At 49.5% G+C, this 21,457-nt stretch overlaps 1 protein-coding gene across 4 annotated transcripts in view; it reads left to right on the top strand.

Annotated features, from left to right (window-relative positions):
• The first annotated feature begins 268 nt into the window (after nt 1–268).
• The window catches only part of LOC134936166 (oocyte zinc finger protein XlCOF7.1-like), a 111,877-nt gene continuing 90,688 nt past the window's right edge, over nt 269–21,457 (top strand). For 2 of the 4 annotated variants that reach the window (XM_063931094.1, XM_063931093.1), the window contains exon 1: nt 269–559. The gene's annotated coding sequence lies outside the window, so the exon portion shown is untranslated. Of the gene's footprint in view, nt 634–21,457 lie in introns of all 4 variants that reach the window. The other 2 variants (XM_063931096.1, XM_063931095.1) reach the window with 2 other exon arrangements.

Here is a 21,457-nt window from a genome sequence, read left to right as displayed (position 1 = left end):
TATACAGCAGTCACATGACATGGTGACGTCAGGAGAAGCCCCAGCGCAGCGAGGACCACCGCTCTTAGCTACTAACTAAGAGATCTACTCACGAAGCAGTGAAAAGAGTGGAGAAGTGAGCCAGTGGAGAAGTTGTCCATGGCAACCACTCAGCTGCTCTGTATAATTTTAAAGTATGCAAATTGTAAATGTTACTTCAATGCTGATTGGTTGCCATGGGCAACTTCTCCACTGGCTCACCTCTCCACACTTTTCACTGCTTCGGGAATAGACCCCAAAGAAACCTGCCAGTCACGTGTTCCCGCCCTTCGTCCTCCTCAGTGCCCCGCCCACTCGCCTCCCCCTCATCCCGTATTTCTATGCAGCCTCCTCCCCATGTCTCGTGTCCCCGCCCCGTCTTGTCATGAGCTCTGAGTGACAGCCAAGTCTCCTCCCTCCTTTCGCCGCCCCTTCCCTAATGTCACTGCCCAGTCTCCTCCTGATTTTCCCGTTGCTAGAGCTCGGTGACGTGTTCTGGATGTAGCGGAGGGATGCGGGAGTGACGGTGACCGGCAGTGAGGTGAGCGCTGTGCCCGGTGTATCAGAGACGCCATGCTTGGTGTGTGTGAGCGGCTTCCCTCACAGGGATGGAGGGTGAGTGAGCGGCGGGCGGGGGATGTGCGGCTGCGGCCTGTGTCTGTGCTGCTGCGTCATAATAAAGTGCACGATATACCCCACAAGATGACGTCACCCAGCTGTACTCACTGCCAGCCTGAGGGGTATAGTGACAGCAGCATCACCTCCAGCCTCAGCACATAACACACATGGCGTCCCTAAAGAAAAATATGATTTTATATATATATATATATATATATATATATATATATATATATATATATATCTCATATCTGTATTCGTTCTGCCACAGACCTTTTACACATATATATATATATATATATATATATATATATATATATTAATTTATTTATTTTTCTGTATATATATCAATCTATCATAAATTGTGTTTGTATGTCACAGCCCTGTACTTTGTGTATATACCTCATAGCTACCAGCATGTAAGTCTGTGTGCGCATTGCATGAAATTATATCCACAGGAATATACACTGCATAGAACTTGATCAACTCTTAGGGATTTGCCTCTGTGTAGATTCTTTATGTACTCACTGCAGTTAAAATTTACACTATGCAGTTGAATTTGTGCTGTATTATAACCACTCAGCTTCCAGGGATTTCTCCCCAGGCAGATGTTCTATGTTTACCCTTACTGCAATTTACTTGATGTAAGTTCTTTTGAATCTGTGCACATTTTGTATGTACTTACCACCACAGACTCCTGTACTACCTGCGTGTGGGAGCTGTTTCTGTGCAGATTCATTATGTGCCCAGTATCTTTGCAATTATATGCAACTGTATCTGTATGTCATTATGTTCCCAGCAATCCCGTGCTGCAGGGAATTGTCTTTGTGCAGACTCTTTATGTACTCTCTCTCCCCCCCCCCCCCCTGCAATTTATCCTATACATGAACTGACACATTGGGGCAGATGTATTAACCTGGAGAAGGCATAAGGAAGTGATAAACCAGTGATAAATGCAAGGTGATACACGCACCAGCCAATCAGCTCCTAACTGTTAATTTACATATTGGAGCTAATTGGCTGGTGCATATAGCACCTTGCACTTATCACTGGTTTATCACTTCCTTATGCTTTCTCTTGGTTAATACATCTGCCCCACTATCTGGAACGCACAGGCAGGGCAGTCGAGAGCCAGGCTGGGCCCAGGTACTTTTCAATGGGTGTGGCCTTATGACAGGAGGTGTGGTCATGTACCCTTTAAAAAAAATAAAATAGTGTTTTAAGCACCTCCATGGCCACACTGCAGCCCAATACACAGCAGTGTGCTAGGCTGAGGAGAAGAGCTGCTGCTGCCAGGTAAGAGGGAGAGGGCCCAGGGAGGGTCCCCCTCCATTAGACCTGGGCCCAGTTAATATGTACCGCCCCCCTCTGCACCACTGCGCACAGGTGCATTATATTTGTCCAGTTGCACTACTTCTGTGCATTTCATACACATATAGTCAGTGGCTCTTACTAATGACTGCCATATTGGAAATGATACAGTCATTATTGGATAGAACGGTCACTGCATTCAGCACTAGGAGACACTCCACTGACAGTTCGGGATCCGTTCTGAAGATTGATAGTGTCTAGGTCGACATGTTTTCAAGGTCAACAGGGTTTCTAGGTCAGTGATGGCTAACCTTGACACTCCAGCTGTTGTTGCCCAGCATGTCGTGCTACAGTTTTGTTATTTAGCCATGCTAAAACTGATGCAGGGCATGCTGGGATGTGTAGTTCAATAACAGCTGGAGTGTCAAGATTAGCCATCACTGTTCTAGGTCAAAAGGTTGACATGAGTTTTTAAAATTGTATTTATTTTTTGAACTTTTTCATACTTAACGATCCACGTGGACTACGATTGGAATGGTTATCCTGTGCCGAGCGCAGCGAGGGGACTTGGTGCACTAATTAGGATTCCCGGTCACTGTACGGAGAAAATGACACCAAAAAAACATGAAAAACTCATGTCGACCTAGACACTGTCGATCTAATGATCCACACCTGACAGTTCAGAACCAACTTGTACTCTATCATTGTGATTTGATTGTACTTTTTGACCGATTTATACTATTTATTCCCACACCTAAGACCAGTTATCCTTTGCAGGGAATCAGTACTGGTGTACCCAGAATTCAGCATTAGGCTATAAGCCCGCCCCCAGACTACCATTGGCTAGTTTCATATACAGCATAGCATGTATGTTTATATGTGCTAACCCCCATGTATTGTACGGTTGTTGCAGCTGCCACAGGTTGGGATCATATTTCCCACTTACATTGTATATAATTATTTGAACATATTTTCACTTTGGCCTGGTGATGGATATTTCTCTTACGTTCTAGAGGATGCTGGGGTCCACAGTACCATGGGCTATATAGTGTTTCCCCTAGGAATTTTTGAGGGCAAGGCGCTGGTCTGTGGAGGCACTTGTGCACGCGTCTGACGGCGTTACTAGAGGGGGCGCAGGCGGCTGGCGACGTCACTACATGGGACGTGGGCGGCTGGCGGCGTCACTGAATGGGGCGTAGGCAGCTGGCGGCGTCACTAAAGGGGGCGTGGGCGGCATCACTAAATGGGGCGTGGTCGGCTGGCGGTGTCACTAAAGGGGGCGTGCCTAGCACCTACGGAGGTGCTGGGCTTCCCCCAAGCGCTCTCCCGTAGCGTGAATGGATGCTGTGCGCACGGCATCTATACACGCTGGGAGAGCAGGAAGCGGGCAGGCTGATTAGCAGGGCGCCGCAGAAAGGGCAAGGCGGGTTTTGCCTTAATAAAATCGGGCAGGGCGTGGCGCCCTGCTAAAACAGCCTATAGTGAACACTAGGTATAGACTGGTCCACTAGGAGCCACCGGCACTTTAAGAGTTTAATAGTGTGGGCTGGAACCTCCCTTTATGCCCCTCCTACCAAACCCAGTTCAGAAAATGTGCCCGGAGGAGCCGGTCACAGCTGGGGGAACTCCTAGAGCTTTAGTTTTATTTTTTTTCTAAGAGTAATTTAGGCACATGGAGGCTGCTGACATGGAGCCTCCCCGCTTTGTGGGACTTAGTGGTGGAGTAGTGTCCAACCCTGAGAGGTTAATGGCCACTATCTCCGCTGACAGGACAATGAGCTCCTGAGTGTGATGATCGTTAGCCGCCCGAGGCGACCGCTCACTCCCACAGCATGCCGCCACCCCCTAACAGAGCCAGAAGATTCCGGTGGCGAGTGTGTCACCGGCGACCCGACAGGTGGGGAGCCGGTGTGAATGGCAGCAATAGGGTGGGAGCGCAGGACTGATACCATGCTCCGGAAGGCTCAGCAGTACAGCAGGTGCGGCGCTATGAGGGGCACCCTGGGCCAGCGCAAAACCCTTACACTGGTCACTCAGGCTATCAGGGACTCCGGTAAACGCTGCTAGCATAATACCTCAGGTCAGTATAAAATTTTAAATAGTGCGGGAAGACGCGCCATGTTTAGGGGCGGAGCATCTCCTCAGAGTGGACCCAGCAGCTCACCAGCGCCATTTTCTCCTTGCAGATCCACTTCCAGCGACGCTTACAGGGAGCACTGTCCCTCCACACGACTCCAGCTATCCTGTGCGGTATCAGGGTGTTGTAGAAGGAAGGGGGAGGCCGTAAATTCGCTGTGTAGTCTATTAAGGGTACACAGTCAGTGCCAGGCAGTTCTTGTATAACTGTCTCTGGGGCACTGTGTGTTTGGCTCCAAACTCTGTCTCTCTCTGAAGGTACTTGGGGGAAACTGTGTCTGACATTTTCCTGGGGGTGTGTGTGTGTGTGTGTGTGTGTGTGTGTGTGTGTGTGCAAATTCTCACATAACCATGTCCAGGCACTCTGTGTCTTATGCTGCAGAGGAGGTTTCTTCTCCAGAGGAATCCATTCCATGTACCCAGGAATGTAATATCATGTCTCAGAATCTGAGCCACTATGACTGGCTTCCATTAAGGGAATGATATCTCAGATTTCTACTAGGGTAGCCCATACTGAGACTGAAACTCAAGTTTTAAGGAAGTCTATGGAAGTTTGGTCGGGTTCTATTCCCTTTACTTCAAAATCCCCTAGCATATACCCAAAGAGACGTGCACTTGCCCAGATTATGCAAGCCGACACGGAAACCGACTCTGACACGGCAGATGGGGATGTGCTGAGGGGGGCGGCATCCCTTGCAAAGGGGGTGCAGCTCATGATTGAGGCCATTAGGGATGTGTTACACATTAATGACACACCACCTGAGCAGGTTGAGGAGGCTTACTTCACAGACAAAGAGAAAGCCTCGCTAACCTTCCCTGCGTCTAAAGAATTAAACGCATTATTTGAAAAGTCCTGGGAAACCCCAGAGAAAAAAATCCCAGATCCCAAAAAGGGTTCTGGTTGCTTTTCCCTTCCCTGAGGAGTATAGGAAAAAATGGGAAAACCCACCATAGTTGACGCATCTGTCTACAGACTGTCTAAAAGGTGGTTTTACCTGTGCCTGGATCTACCGCGTTAAAAGAACCGGCTGATCGTAAGATTCACACTACACTCAAATCCATATACACTGCTTCAGGAGTGACGTTAAGGCCCACTATTGCCTGTGCATGAATTTCTCATGCCATAGTAAAGCGGTCAGGCACATTAGTAGAGGACTTAGATACGATGGATGAAGTGACATTGAACTGTTTTTATGTAACATACAGGATTCTGTGGGTTTCATGGTGGAGTCCATGAAGGACCTGGGTACTCTGAATGCAAAGATATCTTCCATGGCTGTCTCAGCACGCAGGGGACTGGCTACGCCAATGGTCGGCAGACGCGGAATCCAGTAGAAGTGTGGAGAACCTACCCTTCACAGGTCAGTCTCCATTTGGGGAATTGTTGGATGCCTGGATTTTTACGGCAACCATGGGTAAGTCGACCTTTCTTTCCTCAGCTGCTCCTTCTACGAAGAAACCCTTTTCTTCATCAACATCGCAGTCCTTTCCGACCGCAAAGACAAAAAAAAAGTCCAAGCCTCCTACCACCTTCTTTAGAGGGGGTCGGGCAAAATCCAAGAAGCCTGCACCCGCAGGTTCCCAGGACCAGAAGCCTGCTACTGGTTCCTCAAAATCCTCAGCATGACAGTGGACCCACACAGCCTGGAGAACGGGTTGGTGGGTGCGAGACTCAGACGTTTCAGCCACGTCTGGGTGTCGTCCGGCCTGGATACAGGATATTGTGTCACAGGGGTACAGACTGGAGTTTCAAGAACTCCCGCCTCACCCATTTTTCAAATCAGGCTTGCCAGCTTTACTGACAGAAAGGGCTATCCTACAGGAAGCCATCCAAAAATTGTAAAGGTCAGAGGTCATTGTTCCAGTTCCACCTCATATGCAACACATGTGTTACTATTCAAACCTTTTCGTGGTACCAAAACCAGATGGGTCGGTCAGACCGATTTTGAACTTTAAATCGTTAAACCCTTATCTAAGGGTGTTCAAATTCAAAATGGAGTCTCTGAGAGCGGTGATCTCAGGTCTGGAGGAGGGAGAGTTTCTGGTATCCCTAGATATCAATAATGCCTTACCTCCATATTCCGATTTGGCCGCCGCATCGGGCTTATCTCAGATTTGCACTGTTAGACAGTCACTAGGTGATGGCAGAGATGATGGTACTCCTCAGCAGACAGGGAGTGAACATAATTCCATATCTGGACGATCTGCTGAAAAAGGCATTGTCCAGGGAGAAGTTGTTGCAATCTATTGCTCTCACGACTCATCTGCTCAGGGAACATGGTTGGCTCCTGAACCTTCCAAAGTCACATTTGGAGCAGACAAAGCGATTGTCTTTCCTGGGGATGATCCTCGACACGGAAGTGCAGAGGGTGTTTCTACCGGTGGAGAAAGCGTTGGTGATACAATCAATGGTCCGGGATGTCTTGAAACCTACCTGGGTATTGGTTCATCAGTGCATTCGCCGTCTGGGGAAGATGGTTGCCTCCTACGAGGCTCTACAGTACGGAAGATTTTATGCTCGGTCCTTCCCACTGGATCTCCTAGACAAGTGGTCGGGATCTCACCTACACATGCACCAGAGGATATGTCTGTCGCCGAAAGCAAGGATTTCCCTCTGGTGGCTGCAAATGCCTCACCTTCTGGAGGGCCGCAGGTTCGGGGTTCAGAACTGGATCCTTCTAACCACGGGTGCAAGTCTCAGGGGTTGGGGCGCAGTCACTCAAGGGAAATCTTCCAAGGAACGTGGTCAAGTCTGGAATCCATTCTTCAAATAAACATTCTGGAACTGAGAGCCATATACAACTGTCTTCTCCAAGCGGCACATCTTCTGCAAAATCAGGCTATTCAAGTGCAGTTGGACAATGTGACGACGGTGGCCTACATAAACCAACAGGGAGGCACGAAGAGCAGAGCTGCTATGTCAGAGGTAACAAGAATCCTCTCTGGGCAGAAAAGCACGCAGTGGCACTGTCAGCAATCTTTCTTCCAGGAGTGGACAGCTGGGAAGCAGACTTCCTCAGCAGGCAAGATCTGCATCCAGGAGAATGGGGCCTCCATCCGGAGGTGTTCACAGAGGTGACCAGTCTTTGGGGCGTGCCTCAAATAGACATGACGGCCTCATGTCTCAACAAGAGACTTCGGAGGTACTGTTCCAGGTCGAGGGACCCACAAGCAGTAGTGGTGGATGCCCTGGTAACGCCGTGGGTGTTCAAGTCAGTGTATGTGTTCCCTCCACTTCCTCTCATTCCAAGAATTCTAAAACTCATAAAGAGAACAAGCGTTCAGGCAATTCTCATTGCTCCGGACTGGCCAAGGAGAGCTTGGTACGCGGATCTTCTGGACTTACTGCTGGAAGATCCGAGACCTCTTCCTCTTCGCGAGGATCTTCTGTAACAGGGGCTGTTCGCTTATCAAGTCTTACCGCAGCTACGTTTGACGGCATGGAGGTTGAACGCCAGATCTTAGCCCGGAAGGGTATTCCAATCAAGGTCAGTCCTACCCTGATACAGGCTAGGAAAGTAGTAACGTCTAAACATTATCATCGCATTTGGAAAAAATGTGTCTTGGTGTGAGTCCAAGAAGTTTCCTACGGTGGAGTTTCAACTTGGACGGTTTCTCCTCTTCCTACAAGCAGGTGTGGATATGGGCCTGCGTTTGGGATCCATAAAGGTCCAGATTTCGTATTTATCCATTTTCCCCCCAGAAACAATTGGCTGCCCTCCCTGAGGTTCAGACTTTTTTGAAAGGGGTTCTGCACAATCAGTCTCCCTTTGTGGCGCCAACGGCACCCTGGGATCTTAACGTGCTGTCGCATTTCCTGCAATCAGTTTGGTTTGAGCCTTTACAGGAGGCTGAGGTCAAGTTTCTCACGTGGAAGGCTGTCACATTGTTGGTCTTAGCTTCTGCTCGACGTGTGTCGGAATTGGGGGGCTTTGTCCTGTAAAAGCCCCTACTTAATCTACCATGAAGATAGAGCTGAACTCAGGACGCGTCAGCAGTTCCTTCCAAAGGTTGTGTCGGCTTTTCATATCAACCAACCTATTGTGGTGCCAGTAGCTACAGACTCTTCGATTACATCTATTTCACAGGTGAATGTTCCTGACCTCTTGGAGGCTATCAAACTGATTCTTCAGATTGATGATGAATCTGAACCTCCAGATACGTCTAAGAAACCCGATAAGATCAAACGTCAGAAGATCACTAAATTAGTTTTGCCCCATTCTGACCATTTAGTTGACATACGTCAGGAATCCTGGGAGTATCCAGGAAGGAAATTCTCCCTAAGACGATGCTAGCTCGTTATCCCCTCGCTGCAGTAAAAATTGGGAAACACCGCCACCGGCGGACTTGCATGTTGCGCGTCTGGTGGTGTTCTCTACTCTGCCTGTCACTACCGCCACTTCTCTGAAAGACCGACGGATAAGCGTGTGGAGGGTTGCTTGAAGTGCTGTGCATAGACCCACTATAGCAGCTTCTTGGGCTGCGAAGGCTATTGAAGCCTGGGTTCAAGTAGTTGAAGCGGAGCTACCGTCTAATTTTTCTGATAATGCCGGACAGTGTCTTTCATATATTATCGCAGCCTCTTATTATATTCAGGAGGCGGACTCTGATTCCGGTGTCCTGGCGGCCAAAGCGTCTACTACGTCCATTCTGGCTCGCCGGATTCTGTGGTTGCGGTCCTGACCTGTGGATCTGGACTCTAAAAAAACTTTGGAGGTTATCCCTTTTAAAGGAGACATCCTGTTTGGGGAAGATCTGAACTAGATTGTTGCTGACTTAGGGGTATATTCAATTGGGGTCGGATCCATTCCGACATGCATTTGTCGGAATGGATCAGACAACCCCTATTCAATCCCATCTCATTTCAACTTTAAAAAAAGTTGAATTGAGATGAGACCTGTGAGCGGAGGAGAGGGGGGAGGCCAGCGGGGACAGCCGCGGGCAGATGGAGGAGAGCAGCGCTTCAGAAGGATGTCTCACAGCCGACTAACCTCACGGCAGTGTCCACCCTGCTCCAGCAAGCGTGACCTCACTTGCTGGAGGCGGGTGGACGCTGCCATGAGTGGCGCGGCTGTGAGACATCCTGCTGCAGTGCTTTGCCGTAGCGCTGCTGTTCCCAGTCTCCCCGCTGCTGTCGAATTTGGCCCCGTTTCCCACAAAAGTACATGAATCGGCAGCTATACCGCCGATTCACGGACTATTCCACAAGTCAAATTCCCAGACTTGTCAAATAAAAACAGCTGGGATTGAATAGGTCGAATCGTGATTCAACCTTAAAAAGCCGAAAACTGCTGTCTCTTCGACAGATGGCAGTTTTCGACCCTAATTGAATATACCCCTTAGCGTCTACTAAAACTGTCTGCTGAGTACTAATCCTTCGGTTCAGAAGGCTAAGAGTACCACCTTTCGTTCCTTTCGACCTCCAAGTAAAGAGAAGGGTCAGGCGTACCTGAAACAGGCTCTTGCTTCCAATAACTCTAAGCCCAAACCAAAATGTTCCTGGGTTGCCCGTCAGCCTGCTTCAAAACCAGACAAGCCTACTGCATTATGGGGCTGGCCTCCCTCTGGGGGATCCCAGGGTGGGAAGCTGACTTCTACGGTTTGCCCAGGTATGGTTACAGACCACTTCAGAAGTTTTGCTTGACAAAAATCCCTTCAGATCTGGTTAAAGCAAAATATCTCCATTTGGTGGTACAATCCCTTCTAGACACAGGAGTGGTAGTGCTGGTGCCTCTGGCTCAGAGTGGCAGGGGGTACTATTCAATGCTGTTCCTAATTCCGAAACCGAATGGTTTCTCCCGGCCCATTCTCAACCTCAAGTCTCTGAACAAGTTTGTAAAGGTTTCCAAGTTCCGTATGGAAACTCTTCGCTCTATTGTTCTGGCCTTGGAGCCCATGGACTGTATCGTATGCCTGGACATACAGGATGCTTGCCTACATATACCTATTGCCATATTGCATCAGCAATACCTGTGGTTTGCTATTGGCAATCTACATTATCAATTCCAGGCCTTGCCTTTTGGACTGACCACTGCTCCGCAAATCTTCACCTAGGTCATGGCGGTTATGACTGCTCTGCTCTGCCGTCAGGGTATCAGGATCCTGCTGTATCTGGACGACTTGTTGATCCTCGTGAACTCCCCAGAAGTTCTCCTCCGTCATCTGGAACTGACGGTCCAATTCCTGCAAGCCCACGTGGCTCATCAACTGGAAGAAATCCTCCCTGGTCCCTGCTCAGAGCATGGTGCACCTGGGGGCATTGTTGGACACACAACCAACGGTTGATCTTGTCCCAAGAGAAGGGCCTGAAACTTCAGGATAAGATGCTTCCTTTCTCGTCCGCGAGTGTCGATACATTCGGCGATGCAAGTACTAGGCCTCATGGTGTCTGCTTTCGACATGGTAGAGTATGCTCAATTTCACTCTCGCCCTCTGCTGTAGCTAATCCTTGCCAAGTGGGACCGCCTGCCTCACCGGATCAGGTCTCGCATGATTTCCTTGACTTCGGAAGTTCGTCTGTTACTGAGCTGGTGGCTACAGGACCAACAATTGAGCAGGGGTCGTCCCTTCTGGATCTCCAACTGGGTCCTCCTAACGATGTATGCCAGTCTGCGGGGTTGGGGCGCGGTGTTGGAGCAACACTGTCTTCAGGGTCAGTGGACCAGGGAGGAATCTCTCCTTCCGATACACATTCTGGAGCTGCTGGCAGTGTTCAATGCTTTGAGACTGGCCTTGCCTCTGGTACAGGACAGGCCTGTTCAAGTACAGTCGGACAACGCACCACGGTGGCGTACATAAATCATCAAGGCATCACTCGAAGCCGCATGGCAATGTTGGAAGTATCAAAGATTCTTCAATGGGCGGAACGCCATCTGCTAGCCATATCTGCAGTGTTCATTCCGGAAGTCCTCAACTGGAAAGCGAACTTTCTCAGTCGTCAGGACGTACACGCCGGAGAGTGGAGCCTTTTCCAGAAGTGTTTCAATTCCTAGTGGACAAATGGGGCCTACCAGATGTAGACCTGAATCACAAGGTTCCGGTCTTCGGAGCAAGGATAAGGGATACTCAAGCAGCGTTCTTGGACGCACTGGCAATTCCATGGAATTTTCGGCTGCCGTACGTGTTCCCTCCGGTGTCACTCCTGCCCAGGGTAATAAGGAAGTTCAAGCAAGAAGGAGGAATCCTACTTCTGATCGCTCCAGCGTGTTCCATACGGCATTGGTTCTCAGACCTACATGGTCTCTCGATAGAGCGTCCTCTTCTACTTCCTCAACGCCCAGACCTCCTGGTTCAGGGCCCCTGTGTTTACCAGAATTTGAGGGCCAAAGGTTTTTCTGAGACGGTCATTCAAACGATGTTGAAAGCCCGTAAACGGCTTCGGCTCGGATTTATTATAGGGTCTGGAATTCTTACTTCACCTGGTGTGCGGCTAAGAATTTTGATGCATACAAGTTCAGTACTGCCAAACTCCTGACGATTCTGCAACAGGGCCTGGACTCAGGCCTTCGTCTGGCCTCCCTCAAGGTTCATGTCTCAGCCTTGTCGGTGTGGTTTCGGAGAAAAATTGCGACTCTGCCTGACATTCATACCTTCACTCAAGGTGTTTTACGGATTCAACCTCCCTATGTTCATCCTGTGGCTCCTTGGGATTTGTCTGTTGTTCTGTACGCCCTACAAGAGTCTCCGTTTGAACCTCTTGAATCTGAGGACCTTAAATGGCTTACGCTTAAGGTTTTGTTTTTGCTGGCTATTGCCTCTGCTAGACTGGTTTCAGACCTGGGTGCCTTATCCTGTAGGTCTCCCTTTCTGATTTTTCACCGTGACCGTGCGGTTCTTAGAACTCACCCTGGTTATCTACCTAAGGTGGTGTCCTCTTTCCACCTTAACCAAGAGATTGTGGTCCCGGCCTTTATCTCTCCTGATTTGTCTTCCAAAGAGCGGTCTTTGGATTTGGTTCAGTATCTATGTGAAGAGAACAGTCTTCCTTCGGAGATCTGATTCTCTTTGTCCTTTTTGCTTTTCATAAACGTGGGTGGCCTGCGAATAAGCAGACCTTGGCCAGCTGGATTAGAATGGTGATTGCACAAGCTTATGTACAGGCTGGTCTTCCAGCTCCTGCTACTATCGAGGCCCATTCTACTCGGTCTGTTGGACCTTCTTGGGGTGTCCGCCGTGGCACATCCCTAGAACAATTGTGCAAGGCAGCTATGTGGTCCTCAGTGAATACGTTCGTTAGGCAAGTATGCCTTTGATACTTCTGCCTCCCAGGATTCTTCCTTGAGACGCCTGGTTCTTGTGCCCGCTACAGTGCATCCCCTCCCATGAGGAACTGCTTTTGGACATCCTCGATTTTATTCCCTGTGGAATACCAGTGTACCCCGCTGCAGAAAAGGAGATTTTATGGTAAGAACTTACCTTTGTTAAATCTCTGCGAGGTATACTGGATTCCATAGGGCGCCCACCCTGTCGCACTTTGCTTCTTTGGGTTTGTATGGCATTAGCCGCTGGTACCTTCTCCTGTCGTGAGATTGTGGTTCGCTCTGGCTACTAACTGTTATCGTCTTTTACCTGCTACTGCATTGGACTGGTTAACAAAACTGAGCTCCAGTGCCTGGAGGCGGGGTTATAGAGGAAGCGGTGCAAGGCATCCTGGGAACAGTCAAAGCTTTAGCCAGTTGGTGCCTCGGATCAAGATCCAACTCTACCCCGCCACGGTGTTATTCCCTGTGGAATCTACTGTACCTCGCAGAAAGAGATTTAACAAGGGTAAGTTCTTGCTATAAATCTCCTTTTCTCTAGCATCCATAAGGGATACTGGGGTCTTAGTACGATGGGGTATAGATGGGGTCCAAAGGAGCCAGTGCACTTTAAATTTCTTCAACTGGGTGTGCTGGCTCCTCCCCTCTATGCCCCGTCCTACAGCTATGTTTAGAAAAATGTGCCCTCACGAGAGAATGCACACTCTGGAGATTTTTTCTTCAGTTTATTTTAAACGTTGTTATTTTCGGTATGCTGTTTGGGCAACAGTATACCTGCACCATGGGAGTTAGGGGTGGTGGTTACCAGCCTCCTAAGGCACCAGAGCCACTTCCCATCTGCAGGACAACTGTCCTGAGAGGCTGTTGGTATCGCAGGGCATTGCGCCTTAGCAAATGCAATCGCAGCACGCCGCACACCCCTGACATAGCCTGAATGGTGAGAAGAGTGGTGAGTACAAACTGGGGGCACCGCTAGGGCTGTCCCCCCGGTTCTTGGTGTGGTGCAACGCAGTGGCGGCATACAGAACCCTCCCTGGGGGGGATCGGCTGTAGCCCCCCTGTGTACACTGACAGCGGTGGTGAAAACTAGCATTCATTTGAGGTTTTACACTTATTAGGGAGCTTTGCCAGTATAATATCTACATAATGCCATTACAGGGGGCAGAGCTTCCTCGGAGCGGGACCAGTGGCATTTTGGCACCTTCCTCTACTTAGAGCTGCAGCAGCAAGGACACACAACTCTTCCAGGCACTCCAGGATACACAGGAAACTGTTACAGGGGTGTAAAACTGGGAGAGCCACTATTGTACACAAACTAGTGTCCTGAAAAGGACATGAAATCCGATATCTACTGTGTGATAGATAGATATATAGATAGATATATACACAGCCTTCAGATTTACCTAGTCTGACAGGCTTTGGGTGTGCTGTCCCTCTCTCACTCTAAGGGGGTCATTCAGACCTGATCGGTCGCTGGCTATTTTTTGCAGCACTGCGATCAGATAGTCTCCGCCTATAGGAGAGAGTATTTTTAGCTTTGAAAGTGTGCGATCGCATGTGCAGCCGCGTACTACAAAAAAAGTTTTGTGCAGTTTCTGAGTAGCTTAGAACTTACTCAGCCGCTGCGATCACTTCAGCCTGATCTGGCCCCGGAATTGACGTCAGAAACCCTGCAAACGCTTGGATACGCTGCGTTTCTCCTACCACTGCCAGAAAACAGTCAGTTGACACCCAGAAAGGCCTTCTTCCTGTCGATCACCTTGCGATCGGCTGTGCGAATGTATTCTTCGTACAATCCATCGCTCAGCAACGATCCGCGACATAACCTGTACGACGCGCCTGCGCATTGCGGTGCATGCACAATTCTGACGTGATCGCAGCGGAAAATTCTAGCGTACGATCAAATCTGAATGACCCCCTAAGTCTCCTTCTGACATACAGAAAGGGCATGCATGCTATTGTACCTTGTGCATGTGTGTGTGTTGTCTACTGTAAACATGGTCAGACACCAATTATGCAGTGTATGTCACACCAGATTCTCTCCCTCTACAACTAGTTCCCTATCATGTGAACAATGCAGTTAGTCTTCATATGTTAGTGAGGAGACTAGGGGGGAGGGTCAGGAGCCATCCTGGCTTGGTGCCATAAAAACTATGATAGCAGACATGTCATCCCAGCTCACTGCTAATAATCAGAAAACACTGGTTGCTAAGGAAGATGATAACCCCCACTCCCTAGTTCAGGGCCACTTAAACGTGAGCTGCCTGATTTACTATCAGAATCTGAGGAAGAAGTACAGGAGATGGGGGAGGAATTAGAACCTAATACAGAGGATTCCACTTCTGTCCAGGGTATTGAGACCCTCATTCTTGCTATAAGGGATGTATTAAAAATCCCTTTGGAAGATGCTGCAACACCACACTCGTTTTTCTTAGCACAGAAAAAACTCAGTGTCACTTTCCCTGATTCTCCGAAACTAGATGACATATTTAAGCAAGCCTGGAAAAGTCCTGATAAAAAAAATATTGGGTTACAAAACGGTTTTTGCACACTTTCCCATTTACACCAGAGGGTAGAAAAAAATTGTGAAGAACCCCCAGCCATAGATGTATCAGTCTCCCGCCTCTTAAAAAAGGTGGTACTACCAGCTCTTGGCTCCTTTACACCGAAGAACCCTGGGGATAGGAAGATAGAGACAACATTAAAGTCTATTTACACAGCGGCTGGCGTACCACAAAGACCTGTGCTTGTGAGTTGTTGGATGACACATGCCATTCATACGTGGGCGACTCAAATTCAAGAGGGCCTTACGCCCCTGGTCACTACGGTGATCCTCCTAAAGCACATTCAAGACACTGCACGCATCCTGTGTGATTCTCTCAAGGAAATAGGTGCTATTAATGCTAGCACTACTGCCATGGCAGTGTCGGCCCGCAGGGCTTTGTAGCTGCGTCAGTGGATAGCGGACGCAGATTCCAAGCGCAGTGTGGAGTCTCTTCCTTTCTCAGGGGAGTGGCTATTTGGGGTTGAGTTGGATATGTGGATTTCTAAGGTTACTGCAGAAAAATTCACGTTTCTCCCCTCTGGGGCCCCTACTTGGGGCCGTCTACCCAGTCCTCTCGGACTACAGTGTTTATATCAAGAGCCAGAGGTGCCTCCAATGCATCGAGAGGCACCGGAGGAAAGGCAAGAAAACCAGCCACTGCAGGTTCGTAGGAAAAAAGCACCATTTCATCTTCCCATAAGGCCTCAGCATCCCCAAGGGGATCTCGAGGTTGCGAGCTTGACTGCGTTACTTCAGCCACATCTGGGAAGGCCACTGCCAGGATACCTGGGTAAAGGACCTAATTTCTCAGGGCTACAAGCTGGAGTTTTACAGCACTCCTCCCCAACAATTTTTCAAACCAAACTTACCAGTTTTGGAGGATACATGGGTTACGCTACAACAGGCCATACTAAAGTTGGTCCAGTCCCAAGTCATTGTTCCAGTGCCGCTATTACAACAAGGAAAGGGTTACTACTCCAACCTGTTTGTGGTACAGAACTCGGATGGTTCGGTAAGGCCCATTTTGAATCTAAAATCCTTGAACCCTTACCTAAAGGTTTTCAAGTTCAAGATGGAATCCTTGAGAGCAGTGATTGCCGGTCTGAAAGAAAGGGAGTTCATGGTCTCGCTGGATATAAAGGATGCTTATCTCCATATCCCGATTCATCAGGCTTACCTGCGGTTTGCCCTGCTGAACGATAACTACCAGTTCCAGGCACTACCCTTCGGCTCCGAGGGTCTTCACAAAGGTAACGGCGGAAATGATGTTCCTGCTCAGAGTCCAGGGGATTAATATTGTCCGTTACCTGGATGATCTCTTGATAAAGGCGAGATCCAGGGAGCGTCTATTGCTCAATATAGACCGCACTATTCATCGATCTACAATGCTCTGCTTCAGGCCTCTCCTCTGCTCAGGAATGGGGCAATCCAAGTTCAGTCGGACAATGCCACGGCAGTGGCTTACATAAATCAACAAGGAGGGACAAAAAGCAGAGCCTGCATGAGAGAGGTGTCAAAGATATACCCCTCTGGGCAGAAAGAAACGCAAGAGCAATGTCTGCCGTCTCCATTCTGGGGATGGACAACTAGGAAGCAGACTTCCTGAGTCATCACGATCTCCACCCAGGAGAATGCGGTCTCCACCAACAGGTGTTTCAACAGATCATCGACCTGTGGGGCTGCCCACAGATAAACGTGATGGCTTTTCGACTCAACGAGAAGCCTCGCTGGTATTGCTCAAGAACCAGGGACTTTCAGACGAGGGCAATAGATGCGCTGACGTCTCCTTGGCCTTACGGGCTGGTCTACATGTTTCCTCCAATTCCCTTGCTCCCGAGGGTGCTCAAAGCGAATCAGGGAGTCTAGGCTGTTCTGATTGCCCCGGATTGGCCTTGGAGGGCATGGTACGCGGATCTTCTAGACAAGTCCGTCCCAGACCCTTGGCCTGTGCCAATGAGAAAAGATCTTCAGCAACAAGGACCATTCGTCTACCCGGACTTACTGCAACTTAGTTTGACGGCTTGGGAGTAGAGCAGAACATCCTAGCTCACAAAGGCCTTTCCAAAAAGATTATTGCAACCATGGTCCAGGCCAGAAAGCCTGTGATGCCAATACACCATCCTCCTATCTGGAGAAGATATGTCTCTTTGTGCGAGGAACCCACGTATCTACCTGCAGAATTCCACTTGGGCCGTTTCTTGCATTTCCTGCAGGCTGGTGTGGATAAGGGCTTACGTTTGGGTTCCATTAAGTTCCAGATTTCATCTCTCTCAATTTTCTTTCAGAAGAAATTGACAGTGTTGCCAGAGGTTCAGACCTTCTTGCAAGGAGTACTTCACATACAACCTCCGTTTGTGCACACGGCACCTTGGGATTTGAATGCGGTATTGGAATTTTTACAATCCTCCTCCTGGTTTGAACCTCTAATGACGGTAGAAGACAAGTACCTTATGTGGAAGACGGTGATGTTACTGGCCCTGGCTTCTGCTAGGCATGTCTCAGAATTGGGGACCTTATCGTGTAAAAGTCCATACTTGGTCTTTTACGAAGACAGAGCAGAGTTCAGGACTAGGCAGCAGTTCCTATCGAAGGTTGTCTCTGCATTCCACTTGAACCAACCAATTGTGATTCCGTCAAGTTCTGGCACTTCTGCTCCTCCGGAATCATTGGATGTTGTGCGAGCCTTGAAGATTCATATCAGATGGACGGCTCTGATAAGAAAGACGGATTCCTTGTTAGTGCCGTATGTTGCGCAGAAAAAGGATCGCCCTGCTTCTAAGCAGTCCATTGCTCGTTGGATTAGGCTGACTATCCAACAGGCCTATTTGTCGGCAGCCTTACCTCTTCCTAAGTCTCTGAAGGCCCACTCTAAAAGATTGGTGCAGTTTTCTTGGGTGGCTTCCCGTGGAGTCTCTGCCTTGCAACAATGCTGAGCTGCTACCTGGTCGGGGAAGAACACCTTTGTGAAGTTCTACAAGTTTGATACCCTGTCCAAAGAGTACGCCCAGTTTGGGCAGGTGTTGCTGCAGACGTCACCGCACATTCCCGCCCGTTCTAGAAGCTTTGGGACGTTCCCATCGTACTAAGACCCCAGTATCCCTTATGGATGGTAGAGAAAACGTAATTTTAATACCTACCAGTAAATCCCTTTCTCATAGGGGATACTGAGCGCCCGCCTTAGTGCCTTCACTTGTCTGCAGGTTTTTCTTTGTGAAAGTTTTACCTGTTCAGCTGTTGCTGTTTTTTGTTACCAACTGTTTCTGGTCGTTTTATGTTATTGGTGTGCTGGTGTGTGAATCTCACCACTCGTTATGTTCCTTCTCTCAAGTATCTCCATTCTCCTTCAGGCACAGTTTTACCTATTCTGTCTGTAAGAGGGGGCAAAGAGGGGAGGAGTCAGCACACCCAGTTAAGAAATTTAAAGTGCACTGGCTAATCAGCCTTCCATGCACATAGCCGGATATCTCTCCGAGCTGCTACAGAGGAAGCAATGGCTTGAGGAGCTACTGTACCCATATCTAGGGCAGCTTCCATAAAAGCCGCTGCCTGCTTTATACATGCAATATGGGACAACTGCTCTTGTATCTGTTGAAAAATCATCTTCCAACATATCACTGACCTGGTTTGGGAGTGTTGTGGACTCGGGGCTTCTTCCGATGACCGGGAAGAGGAACCGCCACTGGGTCGTAGTAGAGATGGCCGGATGTAGGTCTTCCTCATGCAGAACTAAGACGGCAGGCGGGAGGCCCAGAGGAATTCTTGTAGGTCTCCTGTAAGACAAGACTTGTAGAAATAATGAAGGCTGGGGTACTGAGATATTGGAGACACTGTGGTATTGAAGGCACTGAGGTACTGGGAGTACAGGGAGTGCTGGGAGACCCTTGGAGGCACGGAGGTGTTTGGAGGCACGGAGGTGCTTGGAGGCACGGAGGTGTTTGGAGACACCGAGGTGTTTGGAGGGACGAGGTGCTTGGAGGCACGAGGTGCTTGGAGACACGGAGGTAACTGGAGGCACGGAGGTAACTGGAGGCACGGAGGTAACTGGAGGCACGGAGGTAACTGGAGGCACGGAGGTGCTTGAGGCGCGGAGGTGCTTGGAGGCACGAGGTGCTTGGAGGCACGAGGTGCTTGGAGGCACGGAGGTGCTTGGAGGCACGGAGGTAACTGGAGGCACGGAGGTAACTGGAGGCACGGAGGTAACTGGAGGCACGGAGGTGCTTGAGGCGCGGAGGTGCTTGGAGGCACGAGGTGCTTGGAGGCACGAGGTGCTTGGAGGCACGGAGGTGCTTGGAGGCACGGAGGTGCTTGGAGGCACGAGGTGCTTGGAGACACGGAGGTAACTGGAGGCACGGAGGTGCTTGTAGGCACAGGATGCTTGGAAGCACAGGTTGCTTGTAGGCACAGGATGCTTGCAGGGACAGGATGCTTGGAAGCACAGGATGCTTGCAGGGACAGGATGCTTGGAAGCACAGGATGCTTGCAGGGACGAGGGAGCTCTGGATCATAGCTTCCACAGGAGAAACGAAGATACTCAGGCATCGGATCTCTGCCTGGTATCTGATTTTAAATTCCCCGCCCTAGCCTGATTGGCGGAGCAGGCAGGTGACGTCAGACCTGCTCCGCCTCCTTGCCCTTGCTTGTGATGGCGGCGCCCTTGCTTCCGGGAAGCCGCCGGAGAGCAGCGCCGACCCGCCGCTGAAGCCGGAGACTGACAGGGGAAGAGAGGCGCCGGGCAGACCAGGCCACCCGCAGGGACAAGCGCGGTCGCCGCTGCCCGAGGTTCGTGACAGTACCCCCTCCTCCAGGAGTGGCCCCTGGACACTTCCCGGGCTTAGTCGGATGTCTGGAGTGGAAGATCCGAATCAGACGAGGAGCCGTTACTTCAGTAGCCCCAATCCAACTTCTCTCCTCAGGTCCATAACCCTTCCAGTCCACCAAGTACTGTAATTTTTTATGAAGATAACGAGAGTCCAGAATAGCTTTGATTTCAAACTCCGCTCCAGCTTCTGCCACTACGGACGTTGGCCTTGGGAGTGCTGAGTGGAATCGATTCAGTATGAGGGGACGGAGTAGAGAAACATGGAAGGCGTTAGGTATGCGAAGATGGGCAGGCAAACCCAGTTTACAGACCACAGGATTTAAGACTTGTAGCACAGGGTAAGGACCGATGAACCTTGGAGCGAATTTCATGGTGGGCACCTTCAACCGGAGATTCCGTGTGGACAGCCATACCCTGTCCCCAACTTTATATTGAGGTGCGGCTTGCCGTTTCTTATCTGCAAAGAACTTGTACCGAACAGAAACCTGCTTAAGATTAGCATGAACCTTTCTCCAAATTTGTCCAAAGTGTCGTAGAGTGGACGCTACAGCAGGAACCTCTATTATCGGAAGGCTTGGAAATTCCGGAACACGGGGATGGAACCCGTAGTTGACGAAAAATGGTGATTCCCCAGTGGAAGAATGGAACAAATGGTTATGGGCAAACTCCGCCCAAGGCAACAACTCCACCCAGTTGTCCTGTGAAGGAGAGAGATACAACCGAAGAAAAGTCTCTAGATCTTGATTGACTCGTTCCGTTTGTCCATTTGTTTGGGGATGATAAGCCGACGAAAACTTAAGTTTAATGTGTAGAGTTGAACAAAGGGCTTTCCAAAACCTGGCGGTGAACTGTACTCCACGGTCAGAAACAATCTCTTGTGGCAACCCATGCAAACGAAAATGTTCTCGGATAAACAATAGAGCCAGTTTCGGTGCTGTCGGAAGACCAGTCAAGGGCACAAAGTGTGCCATCTTCGAAAAACGGTCAACGATAACCCAAACGGTGTTGCAACCCTTGGAACAGGGCAAGTCAGTGATGAAGTCCATGGAAATGTGAGTCCAGGGTCTCACAGGGATAGGCAGAGGACGAAGTAACCCTGCAGGAGGCAGACGAGGAGATTTATGTTGTGTACATTGGGGACATGAATTAACGCAATCTTGTACATCCTTCCTCATGGTGTTCCACCAGTAAGACCTTTGCAGAAACTTGTACATCTTCTGAGCGCCGGGATGACCGGAAAACTTGGAGTTATGGACCCACCGTAGTATTCCTGGGCGGAATCTAGCTGGTACGGACATTCTTCCAGGAGGAGGAGCTGGAGTAGTTAAAGCAGCAGAGACAGAAACTGGATTCAGAATTAAACCCCGCTCCGGAGGTTCATCCTCGTCTGTGGGAACCTGTGAACGGGAAAGCGCATCTGCTTTAATATTGAGAGTCCCGGCACGGTACTTGATAATGAACGAGAATCGGGAAAAGAAAAGTGCCCATCTCGCCTGGCGAGGATTCAAACATTGTGCGGATTTGATGTACAGTAAATTCTTGTGATCCGTGTAGATGGTAAACACATGTTTAGCCCCTTCTAGAAGATATCTCCATTCTTCCAAGGCAGATTTGATTGCCAAGAGTTCCTGGTCTCCAATAGAGTAATTTCGTTCGGCTGGAGAGAATTTACGAGAGTGGAAGCCACACGGATGTAATTTCTTATCAGAGGAATGCTGGGAGAGGACAGCCCCCACCCCGACTGAAGATGCA

The sequence above is a fragment of the Pseudophryne corroboree genome, chromosome 6, assembly GCF_028390025.1.
Source record: "Pseudophryne corroboree isolate aPseCor3 chromosome 6, aPseCor3.hap2, whole genome shotgun sequence".
Taxonomy (NCBI): domain Eukaryota; kingdom Metazoa; phylum Chordata; class Amphibia; order Anura; family Myobatrachidae; genus Pseudophryne; species Pseudophryne corroboree.
This window is presented reverse-complemented; position numbering and strand designations above follow the sequence as displayed.